The 6,691-nt window shown below is 33.7% G+C and overlaps 1 long non-coding RNA gene across 1 annotated transcript; it reads right to left on the minus strand.

Moving 5' to 3' along the window:
• Positions 1–3,968: 3,968 nt before the first annotated feature.
• Positions 3,969–6,481, minus strand: LOC142980444 (uncharacterized). Its single transcript, XR_012959885.1, has 2 exons — positions 6,321–6,481; positions 3,969–6,034 (listed from the first exon to the last, which is right to left on the minus strand). It is a non-coding gene; the product is annotated as an uncharacterized LOC142980444 (long non-coding RNA).
• Between the last annotated feature and the right edge of the window lie 210 nt (positions 6,482–6,691).

Raw genomic sequence — 6,691 nt, forward strand, 5'->3', positions numbered from 1 at the left:
TTAAACTTGCGAAGTTTACAGTGTTTTGTTTATAATTTGATTATAAGATATTCAGCTGAGATAGTACCATTCGAAAAAGTATATATTTCTATTCTAAGCTCTGTGTTTTATTTCATCATAAAAATGGTACAACTGACCCAGGGAGGGGGACAGTTGTACTAAATCCCCCGACCAACTAAACAGCAAAATATTACGTTTGTATTGTTTCTACACATTTAAAGATAATACTAACTTAAAGCCAAATAAACTAAGTATCAATGAATATTGGCGCTAATGGCATAATATAAGCAATAAACTCACAAATGACCGTTAAAGTTGAAATGCTACAATTGTCCCCGGTCTACCCTACTCAAAGAATCCCTTATTTTCAGAAATCTCTCCATCATATGAAATGAACTGTTCCACCGCGTGATTAGGGATGATCGATAATAAGAAAACATCGATGTCGACATCGATGTTAACATCGAACTAAAAGTATCTATCGATGTACGGTAAACATCGATTCAAAAACAAAGATGTGTGTAAAACATCGATGTTTTTTAAAAATAATGTGCAACCGTGTATATTAATAAAAAATATTTATTGTAATTGTAATATATTAACTATCCCAGTATTTTTTGTCCACACTTTGTAAAAAAAAATAACTTTGATAGATTTATTCCCTTCAACCGGTTACCTTGCTGGTATCAAAGTTGACCAGCTTCGGAAAAAAGCCTTTCTGAAGCTGTGGATGTAGCTGTGCAACACAAATACTTCATAGCTATTTTCTTTAAATTTGAATAGGTGGATTCTAATATTTTCCATAGAAGTAATGGGTCTTGTTTTAGGTCAGCTACCGGACTTTTTAAATAAAATTGTAGTTCTAAAGGCATATTTGTGTCACGTTGACCAGACAAAATATTATTTTTTTCTAATACAAGTTTATAATGATCCTTCCATATGTCAACATCTTGGTCTTCATCCACTTGAGTTGTAAAATTCTCCGTCAATTGATCGTTTTCAGTTTGCTTCAGCTCAATATCTGAAATCAATTCCTTGATACTCCGAATGGCTCTGGTACAGGCTAATGCATCTTGGAAATGAATATTTTTAAAACGAGGATCCAAGAGAGTGGCGAACGCAAGAATATTAACATTTTCTGTTTGTAGCAATCTTTTCTTAACTTCCTCCATAACATTATTTTTTAAATTCTCTCCGATTGGCTGTTTTGTTTGTGAACCTAACACTTTTATAGTAAGTAATCTAGTAAGTGGAATTACTTTACTACAGGTTACATATTTTTTACCACAGACTTCACGAGTAGTTATTTCTAGTGGTCGCAAATTCTCACAGACTTCAGTTAAGTCAATAATTTGTTTTGCATTCAATATTTCTGGTGCACTAGTATGGCAATTAATAATTCTATTGATTGCAGGGCGCAATTTTAAAAATCTTTCAATCATATAGAATGTGGAATTCCAACGAGTGGACACATCTTGTATGAGTTTCAAATCAGATTCTCGCCTCAATTCATCACTAGCGGTGACACATTGTTTAAACCATGTTACAATTCTTTTAGTTCAGGCCAATTAGGTGTTTTTTTTATGGATTTTTGTGCCACCAAATTCAACATGTGGGCATAGCAGTGTATATGACGATTTTTATCAAATGCAATTTCTATTGCTTTAACAATATTAGCGCCAGCGTCAGAAACAACTGCCACTATTTTGTTGTCTTTAATATTCCACTCGTTACAGGTCTCCAATAATATATCCGCTATATATTCCGCTGTATGAGATTGCGTCAAATCATAAACTCCCAACGATACAGATTCTAATTGTTCCTCTTCATTACAAAATAAAACAGTTACTCCCAAAAAACTTCTTGTTTGCATTGTGTCTGTCCAAATGTCTGTTGTTAAAGTCATCATCTGTACGCTGATGACTTGCAACATTACGCGCAAGGAACAGTGGAAGGTATAGCATCAGATTTCGGCTTGATAAACAGTGACCTTGAGCAGATTAAGTGTTGGTCTAGCAAGTTCGGTTTGGCTGTTAACCCTGACAAATATCAGGCTATAGTCGTAGGCAGTCATCGCAGCATCAGTAGGCTAGGTCACGTATCAGTACCATCGGTCGTATTTAATGGCTCAATAATAGAACTGACCCCTACTGTGAAAGATCTTGGCCTTTACTTGGAATCAACTCTGAGCTGGAGAGCTCAAGTATCTAACGTTTGCAAGAGGGTCACTGGTATACTGCGGGCTCTGTATCGTCTCAAAAACTTTCTTCCATCCACGACTAAAGCAATGCTTGTGCAGACCTTAATCTTTCCACTGATTGACTATGGTGATGTATGTTACTTCGACCTGAATGCAGATCTCCTCAACAAACTTGACCGCCTTCTCAACAACTGCATTCGATTCATCTTCAACCTCCGCAAGTATGATCATATATCTACTTATCGCTCCCAGCTTGGGTGGCTGCCTATTCGTGAGCGTCGTAATTTACGTGTACTCACGACTCTCTTCTCTTTTCTTACTTCCCCTACTCCCCCAGCCTACCTAACTCCCCACTTTCAATATCTGTGTGATAATAACAACCGTAACCTTCGTTCCTCTAATAATCTTCTTCTTCTCTGTCCATCACACACTTCTGGGTTTGTCAACTCTTCTTTTCCTGTCCAATCTGTCTTATTGTGGAACGCGCTCTTGAAATCAGGATGTCCACTAACCGTCTTACGTTTAAGAGCAAAGTTCGGGATCTCTTGTTAAAACAAGTTGCTGAATCGTCACACTTATCATAGTTCGTATTTATGAATTATTGTATATATTTTATAAGTATTATATTTAGTTTATAGTATGTTTTAATATCATTTATATAATATATTGATTTATTCGTATTTAATATTTTATCATTGTTAATTCTTATCTATATTTATGTACACTCACATAACCACATTGTTATTTATTTGTAAACCTCTTTTTCAACTTAATTTTCCTCTTTTATTATTTAAGCACCTACTTCATTTAATTTCTGCATCACCCCAAGGTAGAATGGCAGAAAATGCCTTTGGCATTAAGTCCGCCTTTATACAAATTTTGTATAAGAAGTTTAAATAAATAAATTTCAAGTATTTAACGCCTGTACAGAAACTAAGACTGAAAAATAAAATTCAAAATTTTATTGCTGATGAAATAATCTCACTACCTCTTCAACATCATCTACGCCAATATCGCAATCTCTCATATCAATCATCTGCGATAAACGCGTCATATCATTAAATGTCGTCGGTGCGGAACTAACTACGAAAATGATCCCCTAGGTCTACACGAGTACGATACTCCGCTATCGTAAATGTATCTACAAACTTTGCAGTTTGTTTGTTTTTTTTACTTTGAACTTAAATAAACCCTCAATTAAATTTATACCTACGTAATTTGTTTTCCTTTCCTTCAATAAATTAATTTGTCAGCGAAATTTAAATCCAAAAGACTTGAAATCTCAAATATAATTTATACAAAGTGCGTAGAGGCCAAATGTTCTGCAGAAATTGGCTGACTGATTAAAAAAATAACAATCAAAGTACATAGTCAACAGCACATCAAGCGCAACACAAACTAGGGGTGTCCACTTAAAAAATATATCGATATTTATATTCGATGTAAAACATCGGATTCCAGCATCGATGTTTATCGATATATCGCTAGAAAACATCGATATTTTTCTACTATCGAATACTTTTCACAAAAGTTTAATATTACCTTTTTCCAGTGAAATGCGCAAAATTTGTGGTCTTTGATTTTGCAGGTGTGAATGTAGAATCAGATACCAGAGTAACATAGCTAAACTAATAGTGTAATGATAGTGATTTTCTATGAGAATCACTATCATTACATAGTTACTTAAATAGAATTGTAATACTAAGATAATGGTGAGATGACTGAAATGAGTTATACCTACATTTGCAAGTGAAATATAAACGACAAATTAATAGAAATATTTATTACATATCACATAACTTCAAAACAGTAAAAGAAAACAAAAGACTTATTTAGTACTAGCCTTAATCTAGGTATGTACCTGCAAAAACTTACTTTCACTTTACCTATTTAATTAAAACCAATGCTCTTTAGACAAACTTTGCAAAAATAAAAGTTTACTTAATCTTTTACCTTTCATTCTATTTCTTTGTTGATTAACTATTTGAGCAGCCTTAGAAAATAATCGTTCGGATGGAACAGAAGTCCCAACAATAGTCAAATATTTGAAGGCAATCTTATAAAGCTTAGGAAATTGAATTTTTAGATCTTGCCAAATCTCTAAAGGATTCTCATTGAGCCTTCCTACTACTGGACTACGCAAGTACATTGATAATTCATCAGAAATTGCATCATCTGATTGTGATGATTTCCAACTCTTGCTTACTAGTTTGTGATGATTATCCCATAAAGAAAAGCTCTCTTCTAGTTTTTCAGATTGATCAGAATCTGATTCGGACATTTCAATATTTTGTGTAGTATTTTTCATAAAGTCTTTAATTTTTGCGACTGCTGTGGAGCAAGCAAGTGCGTCTTGGAAGTGAATTTTTTTATACCTGGGATCCAATACAGTTGCTATGGCGAGTGGAGTTACCCTCTCGATAGCGCCCATTCTTTTTTCAATTTCATTAAGCACAAACGATTTCAATTCATTGGCAAGCGAATCTTCCAATTGGAGAGGTTGGATTTTTAAAACCAAGCAATGAACTAACGGAATCACCTTGCTGCTTGTGCAGTAACTGTCCCCAGAAACTTCTTTAGTAGCAGCTTCCAGCGGTCTTAAAACTAATAACACAGAAGAAAGAACTGACAGTTCTGATGCATTAAGCATAGGTGGCGCTGTCTTATGGCGAAATATTATTTCATTGATTACAATACGTAACTCTAAAAATCTCTCAATCATATAGTAGGTGCTGTTCCATCTTGTTGAAACTTCTTGAATTAACTTTGTTTCTTTTTCTGTGGCTTTTCTTAATTCATTGCTTGCTGTATTACTTTGCTTGAACCATGTTACAATAGTCTTGACCTTAGTTATTAGATTTTGCAATTCTGGACAGTGTTGAATCGCATTTTGCGCAACTAAATTTAGAGTGTGCGCAAAACACGGTATGTGTTTCTTACCAAAAGCCAGGTCGACCGCCTTAATCATAGATGCTGCGTTATCCGTTACTACAGCCGAAACTTTATTAACGTCAATGTTCCATTCAGAACAAGAGTTCAGAAGCATCTCAGCAATATGATCCGAAGTGTTACGGTCAAATGACTGATATACTCCAAGAGTAATAGAAAAAAATTCGGTACATATACCAAAGTGACCGGTAATTCCAAGAAAGCTTCTCATACTCATTGTTTCTGTCCACATATCGGTTGTAAGTGTTATATTTTCTACACTTTTTAGTTTATTTTTAAACACAGCTGATAATGCATCATATTTGTCATCAACCCAGCGAGTCAACGTTGTCTTACTTGGAAGCTTGTAATGTGGTGCAGTTACTTTCATAAGATTACGAAAACCGTCATTTTCTACAATCGTGAAAGGTTGATTATCTTTGCAAATCATGTAGATGAGGGCATTGTTGACTTTCAAAGTTTTATTGCCACTTTCCGAATAAGCAGATATATTTTCGAAGCTTTCATGAATCGACTTTTGCCGTTTTAATGGCGGAGGTACAGGATTATCGACATGGATACCTTTTGACGCAGCTGTACTTGTTGATGGCAGTGGTTCAGGGCTGGGAAAAACAGGTTCAGAATCTGCTTCATTTGTTTTTGTAACTGTTTCATTGTGGATATTTAGTAAGTTGACATTGTTCAACACTTGCGAATTTTCTTTATTCATATCTAAAAACGCAGCCTTATGGATATTTTTTACGTGGCTAAACAGGTTTGATGTATTGCCACAAGATTTAATTTGTTTTTGACAAATTTTGCACTTTACAAGATTCTCATTTCCCTCAATTTTCGTAAAAAACTTCCATACATGACTTTTCTTTGGAGGCGCCATCTTGTTATTAACTAAAATAAAAGAATAAATCAATTAATGTTTATTTTTTTCTACAATTTTATTTTGTGTCGTAGGTAGTATCATACCAGTATTTGAGTTAATTTGTTTATAAGCTTAAAAATTGAAATGAAAAATACACTTAAGAAATGATTCGATGCGATATTTATTGTTATTATGAAATGTATTATAATATAAAATATCATTATGTTATAATATATCTTAAATATAAAACACTGTCACAAACAAGTAGAGGTTAGGTTAGGTTTATAAACATAATAGGAATATAACATTACATACCTTTTCAACTTCGAACTAGCAATCAGATGATGCATCAACTCAATTATTTTAGAGTAATTAATTATAGTAGCAAGTAAAAGTCTTACATAAACTTGTCTTAGATATAAAATCAAAACAATGATTTAATGCGTTACCGACCGCCAAACAGCAAAAGTCGACGTAAAAACAAAGAATGAGTCCAATGAGTGAATGAGAGTGAAAATAAATAGAATGAACCTATAGAATCCACAGATTATATAAATTTAGAGTGAATAATCAATCGATCTGTCAGCAGGATGGAATGGATTAGGTAATTAAGCTGGTCCATCACAGATGTGTTAAAATTATTTAGTTTTTTAGTAGATTATACAAAAAGAAAATAAAAAAAACAA

This window comes from Anticarsia gemmatalis, chromosome 18, assembly GCF_050436995.1.
Source record: "Anticarsia gemmatalis isolate Benzon Research Colony breed Stoneville strain chromosome 18, ilAntGemm2 primary, whole genome shotgun sequence".
Classification (NCBI taxonomy): Eukaryota; Metazoa; Arthropoda; class Insecta; order Lepidoptera; family Erebidae; genus Anticarsia; species Anticarsia gemmatalis.